General features: G+C 36.8%; 1 long non-coding RNA gene across 5 annotated transcripts in view; it reads left to right on the top strand.

Moving 5' to 3' along the window:
- The first annotated feature begins 365 nt into the window (after positions 1-365).
- Positions 366-17,978, top strand: part of LOC137487521 (uncharacterized) — a 93,264-nt gene continuing 75,651 nt past the window's right edge. For 3 of the 5 annotated variants that reach the window (XR_012389750.1, XR_012389749.1, XR_011006126.2), the window contains exons 1-3: positions 366-402; positions 478-520; positions 596-684. This is a non-coding gene — a long non-coding RNA (uncharacterized lncRNA). Of the gene's footprint in view, positions 521-595; positions 685-17,978 lie in introns of all 5 variants that reach the window. The other 2 variants (XR_012389748.1, XR_012389747.1) reach the window with 1 other exon arrangement.

The following is a 17,978-nucleotide window of genomic DNA, read 5'->3' as shown; positions in this document are numbered from 1 at the left end:
AAACCTTTAAAAAATATAAATAAAACTGAAAATGGAAGTAGCCTACGTAGGCAATATTATCTTCTGGATGCAGCCTTATGAAGCAAGCTGAGACAGCATCTCTCAGTGATGTAGGCCTAAGCTTTTGCAGGTCAAAAAATTTTTGGATTTAGAGATTTAGTGTTTTTTTTTTTTTTTTTTACATCAAACTGAAAAAATAGCCTGGGTTTAGTTATATTAAAAGTAAAAAAAAAAAGAAAAATAATTGATTAAAAAAAAACTGAAACGATTTATTGTAATACAATATTCCATTTTATGCATGTTGTCCAGACAGTCTGGTACATTACATTTGACGTATATAGTCAGGCACGTCATTGGCGTACACCGCGTACCAACTTGACTACTTTTACCTTTAGCATTAGCGTATGTATTAGCGTAGCATTCAAACAAGGAACGTGATATGTTATTGTTTTTCGTGATCTTTGTTTCGTTTTGCAGACTTATTTGTTAGCTGGTTATAATAGTTCGAGAGAGGGTGTCGGTAAGTAACGTACTTAGAAAAGTTACTTTAGATTTCAAGACTCGATTTAAAAATCCCTACATCTTTCTGTTAAAGGGCAAGATGGCAAGACGACACAAAATGTGAAGGAGAGGAAGATGAAAAAAGGAAGAGACAGTTTCTTAATCACCGTGGCTAATAAAAAGGTACACTGCAAAAAACATTCATCATACATAAACAACCTTCAGTTTTGCTTCAATCTTTTTTATGTAGAATGTAGGTCATGGCGAGGGTTACATGGTTTTGTACACGTACAGTATAAACCAATGCAAATAACAGAAAAGCCCGCTGTTTTATAGTAATATCTTTCGAAAAACATTTTACAAACACTCAATAAAATTGACTAACGTAACCTAGAATGGCATAAATGGTCTAGATAAGCTACCGTTAAACGCCAAGATAAACGTAGAATATTATTCTATATTATTCTATCTCCAGCCAAAAGTGGAATTAAAGAAGCCGAGCACAGATGCAGAGCGGATCAAATAAATGAACTGTCATATAGTTCGAGCAAAACATTTCCATACAGTATATGATTTTTTTCTTTATTTGTATTGTGAGCGTTGATGAGTTTTTTGAGATGAGTGTATCACAATACTATTCAATAGGGGTCTAGGTTTCCAATTCCTAAGTTCCTGGAAGGCTTTGCCCTGTAACAAGACAATCCAATTTTCTTTATGTCCCATGTGTTGATACATGCTTATACGCATTTTAAAGCACAACAAAAGGAAAACATTTATCTAACAGTTATTTTGACAAATTGTCATTTTCTGAAAAATGTATAAATAAATAAATAAAACAAATATTATAATTGTGCAAACACACACAACAGTAAATCCAGAGAAACAGAATTTGGTAACGCTTTCTTTTACAACACGCAAAGTACCGCGTAAGTACAGTGAAATTACAGTGTACTTTTCTGTACGTACTGTGTAAGTATAATGAACGTATGTGTAGGTATAAGGGAACAAACCGTAATGCTTGGGTAAAAAGGGGGTAACAACCAGATGTTCATCACGAAAATTACCGCGTAAGTACAGTGAAATAACGGTGTACTTTTCTGTACCTATAGTGTAAGTATAAATAACGTTTACGTAAGTTTAAGGGAACAAACTGTAATGCTCGGGTAATAAGGGGGTAGCAACCAGATATTCAGCATAAAAGGTACCGCGTAAGTACAAAAATAACGTTGTACTTTTCTTTAAATTGCAAAAGAACAAACCATAATGTTTGCGTAAAAGGGGAGTAACAATAAGATATCCATCACGCAAAGAAGTATATTAAGTTTACGATGTACATTTCTTCAAGTATTGTATACATATAAAGAATTATGCAAGGATGGTGACAACCTATTGCTATCTGCAAATGTACTGTATATGCACCTGCGTTAGTACATTAGTACTCTTATTCAGTGCTTGGGTTTTATATGGGGTGTTTAATGAATAAAAGGTTTACAACCTGTGAAATTATGAACCCTTATTGTATACTGTATGTATTTTAAATCTGCAATTCAATATAAAATATATTTCCATACACTACTTACCTTATGTTTACTCGTCGATCTCACCAAAGCCATCAATGTCTCCATAACTCACTATCAACAAATAACTTTGCATGACATAGGCCTACCGTCAGGGTTCAATGCAGATTAAAACAGGCTCGCATCTTTACTGCTGTTGCACAGGGGGGCTAACTGTTGCATTTCAGTAAATGTATAGCTGATGCTTTATAGAAAAATCTAGTAATTTGGTCTTCAATCAATAAAAACTGCTGCTGTAGTTTACTCTGTTCTTAGTGTTCAAGTATACACTAGTATGTTAAAGTTCAGCTTCTTCCCTCTTTGTTCCCTGTAGTTAAAGGGTAAATACAGTATTTGTTCCCTCCTTGTTCCCTGTACTTACAGGGTAAATACCACATTTGAGGGTTGTAAATTAAAGTGAAGCTTTGTTCCTCTCTTGTTACCTCCTTGTTCCCTGTACTTACAGGGTAAATACCACATTTGAGGGTTGTAAATTAAAGTAAAGCTTTGTTCCTCTCTTGTTACCTCCTTGTTCCCTGTACTTACAGGGTAAATACCACATTTGAGGGTTGTAAATTAAAGTGAAGCTTTGTTCCTCTCTTGTTACCTCCTTGTTACCTGTACTTACAGGGTAAATACCACATTTGAGGGTTGTAAATTAAAGTGAAGCTTTGTTCCTCTCTTGTTACCTCCTTGTTCCCTGTACTTACAGGGTAAATACCACATTTGAGGGTTGTAAATTAAAGTGAAGCTTTGTTCCTCTCTTGTTACCTCCTTGTTCCCTGTACTTACAGGGTAAATACCACATTTGAGGGTTGTAAATTAAAGTGAAGCTTTGTTCCTCTCTTGTTACCTCCTTGTTACCTGTACTTACAGGGTAAATACCACATTTGAGGGTTGTAAATTAAAGTGAAGCTTTGTTCCTCTCTTGTTACCTCCTTGTTCCCTGTACTTACAGGGTAAATACCACATTTGAGGGTTGTAAATTAAAGTGAAGCTTTGTTCCTGTCTTGTTACCTCCTTGTTCCCTGTACTTACAGGGTAAATACCACATTTGAGGGTTGTAAATTAAAGTGAAGCTTTGTTCCTCTCTTGTTACCTCCTTGTTACCTGTACTTACAGGGTAAATACCACATTTGAGGGTTGTAAATTAAAGTGAAGCTTTGTTCCTCTCTTGTTACCTGTAGTTAAAGGGTAAATACAACATTTGTTCCCCCCTTGTTCCCTTTAGTTTACAATGTAAAATCTTAAAGGCAGTGAAATAAATATACAAACACACAATATATTTTTTCTTTACTTTGTAACCTTTATTTTAATAAATAAGCATTTTAAAACACTTCATATTAATCAAACATTGTCTTGTCTATCATTGCCTATACTCATTCATTTTCTCTTCGGCTTTGTCCTTTTGTTAATCTGGGGTCGCCACAGTGGAATAAACCACCATCTTATCCAGCATATGTTTTACGCAGTGGATGCCCTTCCAGCTGCAACCCATCTCTGGGAAACATCCATACACACTCACTCACACGCATTCACTACGGACAATTTAGTCTACCCAATTCACCTGTACCGCATGTCTTTGGACTGTGAGGGAAACCGGAGCACCCGGAGGAAACCCACGCGAACACAGGGAGAACTCCATGCAGAAACCTTCTTGATGTGAGGAAACAGCACTACCTACTGTGCCACCGTGTTGCCACCCAGCTGCAACCCATCACTGGGAAACATCCATACATACTCATTCACACACATACACTACGGACAATTTTACCTTACCCAATGTCACCACATATTTTTGGACTTGTGGGAGCACCCGGAGGAAACCCACGCTAACATGGGGAGAACATGCAAACTCCACACAGAAATGCCAACTGACCCAGCCGAGGCTCGAACCAGCGACCTTCTTGCTGTGAGGCGATTGTGCTACCCACTGCGCCTGCCTATACTCAAACAGCAAAATAACACATTATTTCCTTCCCCCTTTTTTTCTGGCATCTCTTGCTTGGCTTCCTCTTCTGCTCTTCTCAGCTTCCACTGAGGACTCTGATGGTGAGTGGCTGATGAAATCCCATGGGTCTTGCTGCTCTGCATTTATATAAAATATATAAACAGACAGAAAGGCTTTTAGTAAGCTATAGACATGTTTATTTTCCTGTTTAATGTGTGTGTAGTGGTTGTCCAACAATTTCACACACTAAACATTTACAGATACCATACAGACACTATACATTACTATCAAACAAAAGTACTATCATCAGATCATATGGGAGATTGTGATCATTTATAGTGATAATAATTAAAGCGCAGAGGGGAAAAGGCTTAAATAGTAGGCTACTGTGCTAAAGTCCTAGGCAAACGTTACTAGTAATTGGGGGGGGGGGGCTATTGATATATCAAACTGGCATGCTACAGAAAATATCAATTTACATTTCCAAACATTAATTTTGTCATAAACTTTGCTGTAATTAACGTATAAAGGGAGAAAATCGTCTGCACAGTCAGTATGACAACAGCCACAGAGATCTGACCTGCTCATCATCCAGTCTTTCTGGAATGACATGAAGAAACTAAATCCATAGGAACTTTGGCAACATTTCTAAGATGTGCAAAGTAAACGACAGTAAACATTGGTAAATATTCGCTGCTGGCCGTTTAGATTCGGCCATGAACTAACGTTAATGTTACGCTAAAAACAAATGAAACAAAATAAATATAATCTGGTTAATGCACAATTTCTAATCGTAACAATAGCCTTATTTACTGACAACGATTTACTCACATGTGTTACATGGTGACAAGACGGGGAAATTCCAAACGTCCCAAAAGTCTGAGCAAAACCTCGTGGCGTGCTGCTGCAGTTTGATTCGGATCTTTAGAGGCTTCTTGATTCACAACTCGTTTGAATCAACGAATCAGTAGGCGCGTACCTGAAGTGATACAATATCGCGAGATGGATTCAAATGCACACGGAGCTGTCTGTTGTTCTCGCGATGTTTTGATGTCACACTGATCGGTTTGTTGAAGACGAATCGATTCAACTCTCCGTCCTCCATTCCCAGAATTTCCTGTTCACGGCAGTACAAGGACGGCAGCGCGAGGTAAATAAAATGAGTATTTTTATGACGTTATGTACATAAAAGTGTTTGTTTAGGTTTTTGTTTATATCTGATGTTTGTACCTATTTTTAACAATTACACCCTTTTCACAACACTGTTTTGACGCGTTTCCCCTCTGCGCTTTAATTATTATCACTATAAATGATCACAATCTCCCATATGATCTGATGATAGTACTTTTGTTTGATAGTAATGTATAGTGTCTGTATGGTATCTGTAAATGTTTAGTGTGTGAAATTGTTGGACAACCACTACACACACATTAAACAGGAAAATAAACATGTCTATAGCTTACTAAAAGCCTTTCTGTCTGTTTATATATTTTATATAAATGCAGAGCAGCAAGACCCATGGGATTTCATCAGCCACTCACCATCAGAGTCCTCAGTGGAAGCTGAGAAGAGCAGAAGAGGAAGCCAAGCAAGAGATGCCAGAAAAAAAGGGGGAAGGAAATAATGTGTTATTTTGCTGTTTGAGTATAGGCAGGCGCAGTGGGTAGCACAATCGCCTCACAGCAAGAAGGTCGCTGGTTCGAGCCTCGGCTGGGTCAGTTGGCATTTCTGTGTGGAGTTTGCATGTTCTCCCCATGTTAGCGTGGGTTTCCTCCGGGTGCTCCCACAAGTCCAAAAATATGTGGTGACATTGGGTAAGGTAAAATTGTCCGTAGTGTATGTGTGTGAATGAGTATGTATGGATGTTTCCCAGTGATGGGTTGCAGCTGGGTGGCAACACGGTGGCACAGTAGGTAGTGCTGTTTCCTCACATCAAGAAGGTTTCTGCATGGAGTTTTCCCTGTGTTCGCGTGGGTTTCCTCCGGGTGCTCCGGTTTCCCTCACAGTCCAAAGACATGCGGTACAGGTGAATTGGGTAGACTAAATTGTCCGTAGTGAATGCGTGTGAGTGAGTGTGTATGGATGTTTCCCAGAGATGGGTTGCAGCTGGAAGGGCATCCACTGCGTAAAACATATGCTGGATAAGATGGTGGTTTATTCCACTGTGGCGACCCCAGATTAACAAAAGGACAAAGCCGAAGAGAAAATGAATGAGTATAGGCAATGATAGACAAGACAATGTTTGATTAATATGAAGTGTTTTAAAATGCTTATTTATTAAAATAAAGGTTACAAAGTAAAGAAGAAATATATTGTGTGTTTGTATATTTATTTCACTGCCTTTAAGATTTTACATTGTAAACTAAAGGGAACAAGGGGGGAACAAATGTTGTATTTACCCTTTAACTACAGGTAACAAGAGAGGAACAAAGCTTCACTTTAATTTACAACCCTCAAATGTGGTATTTACCCTGTAAGTACAGGTAACAAGGAGGTAACAAGAGAGGAACAAAGCTTCACTTTAATTTACAACCCTCAAATGTGGTATTTACCCTGTAAGTACAGGGAACAAGGAGGTAACAAGACAGGAACAAAGCTTCACTTTAATTTACAACCCTCAAATGTGGTATTTACCCTGTAAGTACAGGGAACAAGGAGGTAACAAGAGAGGAACAAAGCTTCACTTTAATTTACAACCCTCAAATGTGGTATTTACCCTGTAAGTACAGGGAACAAGGAGGTAACAAGAGAGGAACAAAGCTTCACTTTAATTTACAACCCTCAAATGTGGTATTTACCCTGTAAGTACAGGTAACAAGGAGGTAACAAGAGAGGAACAAAGCTTCACTTTAATTTACAACCCTCAAATGTGGTATTTACCCTGTAAGTACAGGGAACAAGGAGGTAACAAGAGAGGAACAAAGCTTCACTTTAATTTACAACCCTCAAATGTGGTATTTACTCTGTAAGTACAGGGAACAAGGAGGGAACAAATACTGTATTTACCCTTTAACTACAGGGAACAAAGAGGGAAGAAGCTGAACTTTAACATACTAGTGTATACTTGAACACTAAGAACAGAGTAAACTACAGCAGCAGTTTTTATTGATTGAAGACCAAATTACTAGATTTTTCTATAAAGCATCAGCTATACATTTACTGAAATGCAACAGTTAGCCCCCCTGTGCAACAGCAGTAAAGATGCGAGCCTGTTTTAATCTGCATTGAACCCTGACGGTAGGCCTATGTCATGCAAAGTTATTTGTTGATAGTGAGTTATGGAGACATTGATGGCTTTGGTGAGATCGACGAGTAAACATAAGGTAAGTAGTGTATGGAAATATATTTTATATTGAATTGCAGATTTAAAATACATACAGTATACAATAAGGGTTCATAATTTCACAGGTTGTAAACCTTTTATTCATTAAACACCCCATATAAAACCCAAGCACTGAATAAGAGTACTAATGTACTAACGCAGGTGCATATACAGTACATTTGCAGATAGCAATAGGTTGTCACCATCCTTGCATAATTCTTTATATGTATACAATACTTGAAGAAATGTACATCGTAAACTTAATATACTTCTTTGCGTGATGGATATCTTATTGTTACTCCCCTTTTACGCAAACATTATGGTTTGTTCTTTTGCAATTTAAAGAAAAGTACAACGTTATTTTTGTACTTACGCGGTACCTTTTATGCTGAATATCTGGTTGCTACCCCCTTATTACCCGAGCATTACAGTTTGTTCCCTTAAACTTACGTAAACGTTATTTATACTTACACTATAGGTACAGAAAAGTACACCGTTATTTCACTGTACTTACGCGGTAATTTTCGTGATGAACATCTGGTTGTTACCCCCTTTTTACCCAAGCATTACGGTTTGTTCCCTCATACCTACACATACGTTCATTATACTTACACAGTACGTACAGAAAAGTACACTGTAGTTTCACTGTACTTACGCGGTACTTTGCGGGTTGTAAAAGAAAGCGTTACCCAGAATTTTTCAGTGGTCTCTTAATTTTGCACATAGCTGTATTTTCTGCACATCCCTGAAAAACTTCAAATGATTTTTTTGTTTACGGCAATATGGCATAACTACACAGTTCAATTTATCCAAATGAGATTAAATGTCACATTTAGATGGAGGAAGATATATTTACACAATGAAAATCCATCTTTCAGAGCAAGTACAGCACAAAAAGAGTCATATCTCAGCACACAGACTCCAGTACTCCAGAGGCTGAAATCAAGCACTCTTTTTATTTCAGATGGTGTCATTATGGGAAATCCCTTTATCTCGCTTCAAAGCCCTTGAGCAGGTGTGTTTTATGAAACAATCACTTTATTCAGCCTCTTAACAGCAAGGGAATGAGGCCGTCTAAAAGCAATCCTCCAGGAAGATTTCTCTTTAGTTATGCAGGTGCTGTTAATGCCCAGCTTTATATGCATTTTCAATTAATTATGACACCAAGTAGTAAAACTAATTTAGGTGGGTAAAATTTTTATCTCTGTTTATGTTAAACATTTATTAAAAGAAAAAAGATTATTAATATCAGTGATTCTCAGCGTGTTGGGAGTCAAAAAGGATTTGCAGCATTGCAGACAGCAGGGGAAAACAAATGCAGAAAGCAATGACAGTGTCTGTTTACACTGCAAATAAAGAACCTTATTTTGCAAAAAAAGGCCCTGCTCAGATGGTTTATTTTTTGTAGTAATTAATAAAATACTTTTATTCAACAAGGATGCATTCAATTGAACAAAATAACACTAGAAAATGCTGTTTTAAAGAGCCTATTTGTCAAATAAGGCTTAAAAATTAATTACGGTTTACACACACGCACGCACGCACACACGCACGCACACACACACACACACACACAGTTGTTTTCAACATTGTTTATTGTAAAAGTATGATTTATTCCATTGCAGATTGTGGTCTCTTAAACAGCACAATGTCATCAAAACATCTTGTGTATATTCATAATTTTCATAAACTGAGCAGATTTCTGATTAAGAACCCTGAGCGGCCTTATTTAGTAAAGATTTAATTCTGTCCATTTAAGCCTGTGTCTAAATGCAAATACCAAAATGGTCATTTTGACTTTTTGTGTGGTTTCTTTCATTTTAAGCAAACACCCAAGCCTGAACTCATCTGCTCCTGTCAGTGATTTGCTGCTCCTCAGATCACGTGCAGAGAGGGTGTCTCGGGAAGAGCATCTTGTTTTTATTATCAATGCATTTTTGGAGAAAGTTATTAATAACACTATTGCATTGTCACACACAAAAAAAAAAAAAAAAACATTTGCTTTACTTATTATGTAATGAATAACGTGACTGATATAATTAAAATAGTGATCTGATTACTCTTCCCATTGTTGGGTCACAGCTGGAAAGGCATCCACTGTGTAAAATATATGTTGGATAAGTTAGCGGTTTATTCTGCTGTGGCGACCCCTGAATAATAAAGGGACTAAGCCTAAAATAAAATGAATGATCTGATTGCCTTTTTTTTAAACTCGTAATGCATATATCAAAATTTAATTTGCAGCACAACTATGTCTTAAAAAATTTAAGAGGCTACAAATGTACAAATGAAGTGTGATCAACATTTTTTTTTCTAAAAGTCTTAATGACACCTTTGTATAGTTTTTCTTTTATTATTTCAGCATATAGGATTGTAAAATAATTATTTGTTACTCTCCCATTCACTGCGCTCTAAGTTTACTGAGCTACGATGTCTTCCAGTACTGAGAAACACGGAAATGTGAAAACGGTGAGCAGGAGGTATCTGTTAGGTTGTAATAACTCTCCCCAAACCCTTTTTTCTACATCCAATCAGCTCGCAGTAGAAAAAAACAAGCCACGCCCACTGTTTTGTCATTTAATATTCCGTTTTCTAGCATCACAATATTAAAAAAATAATGATCGCAGCTTCTGGTTCATAGGGACTAAAAAGGAAAATAATGTGGCATCATGGTTTCATTATTAGTGAATGCTGAAATGAAAAAAAAAAGACCTAAAACTGCACGGTTGAAGTCATTAAATCATCTGTGAGAGCAAATATAATAATTGGTAAATACCAAGATGAAACTTAAATTGGATTGTTGAAGTCATTAAATCACCTGTGGGAACAAAGATTCTAGAACTGTGGTGAAAAAACATTTTAACGTCTATAATTTTCAAAATGTATTGTTATTCTCTCTTGAATCGATTTTGAGCTTTGTTTTCATTAGCAGATGGGGCTCTAGGACAGTTTTTAACTGTACACTGAAATGCTCATGAGGAAGAGCGCTGTTAAAAACTAAGCTTAGAATTGCAGAATCAATTTATATAATATATAAAATTAAATATTATAATCATTTTTTTGCCAAACTTCTAAGTGTGCTTTCACACTTGGTTCAGTTGCCTGGACCGAACCCTAGTTTGATTGTCCCCCTTGCCACCTTCTCGGCTGGTTTGTGTTCATACTGTCTTTTTTCCTTCTGAACCCTGGTACGCTTGCGTTATCAAGCTGCTGTTGTGTGTACGGTTGTTGCTACTGTAGGTGACAGCCACGAAAGCGAATCGCTAAAATTAAAAGCTACACACATTGTTGTCTATTTGGTTTTACTGAATCTTTTAGTTTTGGGCATACAGAAAGCGACTCGCGTCCATCTGCCACAAAAATATTATAAATGTTCAGAACATAATGCCATGTCGGCAGAAGCTGGAGGAGACAAGCAGACATTATCAAGGTACAATACATGATACACAGAGACACACGCACTAATAAACGTTATGAAAATAATAGTTTGTTGTACAGTTGGCGGTTCACATCCGTTATTTGGTACGGTTGCATTCATACCAGAAGTGAACTGGACCAGAGTTCGTGTGAACCGTACCCCTGATCGCCTCGGGTGCACACCTAAGTTCAGAAAACATGTTCACACTAGCTAAATGTACTGTACTCTGATGTCAAATGAACCTATGTGGGGACCAAAAGTGCTAGTGTGAAAGCACCCTACAAGAGGGCTGCTTGTGGTTTGGGTACTCTTAAAAAACTGGCAAAAACAAAGCAGCCTCTGCCAAATCGTAATAAACATTTGTCCTATTATTTTTGTGCAAATCTTTTTATTTTAAGATCGCACTTACCTGTAGCATTGTACTGACCACAAAACATCTTTGTTTTCCTGAATAATATTGACAAGGAGGGGCCTTTGGAAATAAATGATAAAATTAAGATGTCAATGCTTTATTTTTGATAGTAATTTTAGTAACATGTTCGGTCATCATCACTCAATGTCTAATGTAAAAACTAATTCCTGAAGCAAAACCAGTTAAGAACCGCTGCCCTGGGCTGAAGTGTGTCAGGTTTGGAGACAATCACACAGAGAGAGGAACATCCTCCCATCCAACACTTGGTGGATCACAGCTCTCCCCCTATGGCTATTACTGTCTGAGAATGTTATATCTCTGTTCCTGCGATTTTCCATCACAGGATGTAGAACAACCCAGATTTGGTCCTCTGATGCCAATGGTGTGGACATTGTTTTGCTGAACGAGAGCTTGCACTTCAGTGACTTTGATCTCCGGGCTGGAAGTGGAGCCTTTTTTTCTCCCCTCCATGTGCAAGGTTGAGAGGTCTTAGCTTAGAGGTTGGGCCCATTATAAATATTTCACTGGCAAGGCAAAAGTGCTAAAAGAAAAAAGAAAAAAAAAAAAGTCGGAGAACTAAAAATACAGCAGCTTTAAATAACCTCAACCATGGCAGTGAATTTAGTTGTACTGTACACCTCAGCACTGCAAGAACAAGTCATCTGTATAAAACTGACACGGACTGTTGCCTTAATTCAACCAACAAACAAACTATTTTTAGGTTCAGATGCAATGTATACAAAAATATATTCCCAAAGGATGTGTGCTGCACACGTTTTAAGGTCAGAATAACAAACTATAGTGTTTTGACCTCTCTGTGAGGGAGTGTTTGTACAGCACATTGAATGTGATGACTGTGGGAATGTTGTGGGAGATTATGTACTCTGCAGCATCTGCTTCAGTGTGTGCTTTAGGATTGTAGACATGCCATTCAATGAATACTGATTCTCTTTGGCTGATGGGATAAACTGAATTTATCGTGCCAATGAATATTGAGAGAATCGTTTGACCGCTTTTTACCTCGGATCATTTACAAATGTTAGAGAATCACACGTTTGCTTGAACTAAGAGAGCATCGTGCAGCTGTTTTCAGTTTTATATTTATTTTTCTTCTCCTCTGGAAGCTGTTGCTCTTGCTTTGAATGAGTCATCAGTTTCACAGTTGGACTGTAGGGCGAATGTAACATGTGAATAAATGCCCCGTTTTCTTGCTTTTGTCAAAGAGCTGAGACATGGATTGTGATTCTAAGCTTGCTGAATAAAACCTGTAGTTTTAAAGCACTTAATCTCTTACAAGTTCAGAGACCCAGTGGCTTTTAACATAAGGTTACATAATAGCACATTACAAGATTTAGGTTAGGGATCATTTAGCTTTGGGCAACATTTTTGCAGTTTAAGTTTACATCTGCGCATAAAAATTAATCAGCACTTTATGATGTTCATTGTGTGGACATTAACGACAACCTGAGTTTCCAATGTGTTACCTAATAAATATTAAGGAGATTTTTATTTGATTTATAATAATGGGTCATTGATTATGTTCACCTGTGTCTGGTTTGGTTTCTCAGTTAGCCATTTAGGTCTTCAGTTCTTTGTCCTGATTCACAGCTTTCAGTGGAAAGAAGCTAAATCTGTTGTGTTAATGTATGCAGATGTCATGGTGGTAAGCTTTAGGTATATTTGGTGGTAAATTTGTCCAAGAATCACCTTTTTTCTTCTTTTTCTTTCCTATAAATATCATAAATAAATTTGCAACATTCCCCCACAGTCCAAAAACATGTGGTATAGGTAAATTGGGTAGGTTAAATTGTCTGTTGTGTATGAGTGTGAATGAGTGTGTATGGATGTTTCCCAGAGAGGGGTTGCGGCTGGAAGGGCATCCGCTGCTTAAAACATGTGCTGGATAAGTTGGCGGTTCATTCTGCTGTGGCGACCCCATATTAAAAAAAGGACTAAGCCAAAAAGAAAACGAACTAATGAATGAATACTGCAGCAAAGGTGCTTACACTGTTCCATATTAAAAAGATATTTCTGCTGTAGCTTGGATCCTCATCTGTGACATAAATTCAGTATTCTGGAAACATTCCTCTGAGATTTTGATCCATACTGACATGAGAGCATCAGTTTCTGCATATATGTTGGTTGCACATCCGTGATGCAAAACTCCTGCTCTACATCCCAAAGGTGCTCTGTTGAATTGAGATCTGGTGACTGAGGAGGCCGTTTGAGTACAGTGAACTTGCTGTCATGTTCAAAAAGTCAGCATGAGACTTACTGCATACTGTGTAGTCATATTTGCAAAAAAGTACACTCACATTTTTCTACTGTAGTTCAGTATTTTGGTTTATCCCTGGGACAAGCTGCATAATGCTACATTTGAAGTAAAGGTTAAACCATCAATTAAAAGAGTGATCAACCTTATGTTTACAAATACAAGCACACCCGTTTAGAAGTCATTTCACTGTCAACTTTCCCAATCTTTCCCATTCTGGTGCTCAAAGCAAGGCAAGTTTATTTATATTGCACATTTCATACACAATGGTAATTCAAAGTGCTTTACATGAACAAGAATAAAAAAGACAAGAAAATAAAATGATTCAAATAAATAATGATTAAAACATAAAAACCTAGTAAAATGTGCTAAAACCGGTAATAAAAGAATGAAAAAGATAAAAAACATAATAGAGCAAACTGTAGGGGGTAGCACAGTGCTCGTTCAGTAAAGGCCCAGCTAAACAGATGTGTTTTCAGTCTTGATTTGAATGTGCTTAATGTTGGAGCACATCTGTTCATTTCTGAAAGCTGAATCCAGCAGCGGGAGGCGTAGTAGCTGAAAGCAGATTCAACCTGCTTTGTCTGAACTCTTGGAATTTCTAATTTACTTGATCCTAATGATCTGAGGGATCTGTGATATGATCATGTCTGTAATGTTTCGATGTCCTAGGCCATTTAGTGATTTGTAGACAAGTAGTAGTACTTTAAAATCTATTTGAAATGTATTTGGGAGCCTTGACTTTCACCTCCAAATGCAATTGCACAATGCCTAGTTATTACTATGTGCTGATCAGATATTGTATTAACATACAGTTTGAACAGTACGTTTATTAGTTTGTTAAATCTTTGTAAAGATAATTCTTTGTAATTTTGAAAATGGATTCAAATGTAATATGCAGTTAAAATAAATGGAAATTAAATGTAAATATGTTTTATCTAAAAGGGGACGGCTGAAGTCTAAAAGCCCCATGCAGTCAGTTTCAGGATTACGCTGTAAATATTCAGGAAGTAAAAACCCTACACAGCTGTGGCCGAGTTTATTTGACTCTTCCTTTTCAGAAGAGGTCGGCTGGCTCCCAGGAACCCATTTGACTCGAGCGTTTTTTTTTCCTCAACAGGGCCATATATAGCATTCTATTTATCGTTCACATTGAGAATCTAGAATTTCTATTATTTAAAGCTGTTTTGTTGAGCCCAGAACTGTTTGTTTCTTTGCTAAAGCCAGACTCAAATCTCAGCTTTATTCTCTTGGATGGAAATGGAAAGGCTTGATGCACATAATACCCATAAGCAGGTGGGATTGCTAGCTCTACAAACATGCGATATCTTTCCTGATCTGCCATATTTTTCAGCTCTGTTTGTTCCTTTGTTATTTGCATCAGCGTTTTGTTCTGTGTGACTCATGCAGCTGTTGAATTCAGGTGCTCCCAAAGGTGATTCAGACGCAAAGGAAGCGCTGCAGCATCATTTGAGAGCTGGATGCCCTTGTTGGAGGTCTAATTGTTGGCAGGAAACGGGAATCTCAGTCATGCTTGATTGTACCCCGTGCTTTTGAACGGCATCCAAAAGCGCACCGGAGGTAACGTCGTCTTTGCCGATCTGAAAATTAACACCATTCACTGTGGAGATGCTGCACTTCAGCACTGCATGTATGTTGCCAAGCCGTTCATGTTTTCCTGGAGGGAATGTACGGGAAAGCAAATTTTCTCCCTCATTTTCATTTTCCAAGTCCTTCAGTCTCATCCTCTCAGTCCGAGGCGGGTGTCTTGTTTTGTTGATAGAGGGCATCTGTCGGCGAATGGCAGTGATGTGATGAGATTAGTCAGATTGGACAGGCCGCACTTCAAAAACAGGCCTAAAGGGCAGTGCATTAGCATTGCATCCATTCAAACATGACACAGCTTCCCCTGACTCCGTCCTTCAATGGGCATTCCTATTTTGGAAAAGCCAAATCATCAACCTCTAATCTACATTACGTTCATTATGTCTGGCTTCATTTCTCACGGGTAACATGTTTCTGGCACAAACCATATCACACAGGTCACAGGTCAACAAGGCATGTTTAAAGCAAAAATGTTTTGCATAAATAATCAGTTTTCTGATTTTTTTTCCTTAAAATTATTTATTTTTTATGCTAAACATCTAGAACAGCAATATATAAAATTAAAGAACTTTGTATTTGCTTAAAAAATGGGTTACTATAAATACACACAACAAATCATTTATTAAGCATTCACTGTTAACCCTTACTGTAGATTATGCAGTAAATAACTGTAAAATAGCCAGTGTTTAGCTGTAATGAAAAGAAACAGTATTTTACTGTAAAAGGAGCAGGATTTGTATGAAATTCTGAAGTGCAAGGAATAAATTACAGTAATTTACTCTATGTACCATTACAGATATTTACTGTGATAATAAATGGTAAATTACTGATCAACCATTACTGCCCCATCTACTCTGATGCTTTATGTTGCTATTTTATATTTATTTTATCTCTGTGTTTTCTTTGGTTGCTTTTATGTTTTTAACATTGAGTATCAGGAGTCAACCAATGCCACAGAGCTTATTAAAAGGTAAGTGTAAGATATGGACGAAATGCATTTTAAGGCAAAAATATTCACACAGAGCAAAGAAATTGTCACAATAATTTTTATAACTTTGTTTACTTTTTCTATAATTCATTTAATTTAATTGCCTAGTTTGACCTATAGTTAAGATTTTAAATCGCACTTTCAACTGAATATTAGTATTTTGCTAAATAACTAGTAAAAATGTGTTATTTAAAAAAATATATATATCTTAAACAACACGCACATACATTTTTGCAGAGACTCAATGAATTTGTCTGGAAAACTGGAAAGTAAAAGAGCAATTAACAGTTTAAAGGCTTTCCTAAATAAATGTATAAATCATGATATTTGTTGTGTTTTTTATTATTACTACAGATTTGGAACAACATGAGAATCAGATTATTTATTTTTTTTTTTTCTATGAATGAAGTTTATATTATAGTATATTTTTATTGTTTTTATTAAACGATATGTGCATAACTGTGATAAATGTAGGCAGTTGCTTTGAAAATATGCTATGTACCAGGGGTGTCAAACTCCTGGAAGGCCACAGCCTAGTAGAATTTAGTTCCAGCCCTGCTTCAACACACTACCTTTAGATTTAGTTTGATCAGGTGTGTTTAATTAGTATAACTGCACTGTTACTCTGTAGATTGTGCAGCAAATAACTGTAAAAAACAATGATTTAGGCATCACCACACACTCCCACAGGCTGTCCATCTTATTTTAAACACAAAGGTGTTAGAAAGAGTTTTCAGAAAATGCTGGCCCTTTAAGAGAGCCAGGTGTTTGATTTGTTTACTGCTGAGTGTGCTCTATTCTCTGTCCATCAATTCAGATGTAGAGTCTGATATGTTTTAGGCCTTAAATAAGAATCTAAAATGAGTAAGTAAAATGTGTTCAAATGTTTTTGAGGGTTTCTAAAATAAGGCTGTGTTTTAAGTTATATTGTTGTTATCTTGAACTGTGTACTTGAAAGCTATTGTTAGCTAGTTAGCCTCTCCTCATATAACTTCTTACATTACTTTTGTTTAGTATATGTATTTATTGGATATTGCATACTGCCATAATGTACAGATGCTAACAGTTGTATGTATCTTTCTGGCAACTAAGACAAAATTAAATTCCATCATCTCAGTAAGGTAACATGTGCACATCATCACAGGGAATCACAAAAATATGATACACATAGCCATCCACACACAAAAGCTCCACTGTCAGGTCCCAGGTTGTGAGTTTGTTGCTAAGTATTTTTCAGAGCAGTGTTTCCATCTAAAATTTATATTTGAAACAATAAAAAAGTTTGTTGTCATGAGATAATTATAACAATAAAAGATTGGATCCTTTGGTTTTTCAGTGTTGCCAACTTTATTTTTGTTTTCTATAATTATTTTAAACTTTTTGAGATTTGACAGAGCTTTTAATTATTAAAAACTTTAAAATTTAAAATAATTATTTTGTGTTTTTTGCTGTTCAGTTTTTTTTTTTTTTTTTTTTTGCATGGTCAGCATTGAGGTGAGAGTAACACATTTCACTGCAGCACTTTGTGTGTTTATTGGATATGTGATTGTGATAAATGTTAGCAGTTGCTTTAAATGTATGCTATATATCAGGGATGCTTAATCCTGTTCCTGGAGATCTACCTTCCTGCAGATTTCAGTTGCTATCCATATCAAACACACCTAAACCAATGAATTAGGACCTGAACACCACGTGATAATTACAGGCAGGTGTGTTTGATATGGGTAGCAACTGAAATCTGCGGCAACGTAGATCTCCAGGAACAGGATTGAGCACCCCTGCTATATACCATGGGGTCAAACTCCAAGTTACTGGAGAACTGCAGGGCAGCAGAGTTTAGTTCCCACCCTGCTTCAACATTACCTGTAGATTTCTAACGAGCCTTAATTAGTTTTATCAGGTGTGTTTAATTAGTTACAGCTTAAAGTCCCGGTCACACTGCACTTTTCTCCC

Source organism: Danio rerio, chromosome 14 (genome assembly GCF_049306965.1).
Source record: "Danio rerio strain Tuebingen ecotype United States chromosome 14, GRCz12tu, whole genome shotgun sequence".
Lineage (NCBI taxonomy): Eukaryota > Metazoa > Chordata > Actinopteri > Cypriniformes > Danionidae > Danio > Danio rerio.
This window is presented reverse-complemented; position numbering and strand designations above follow the sequence as displayed.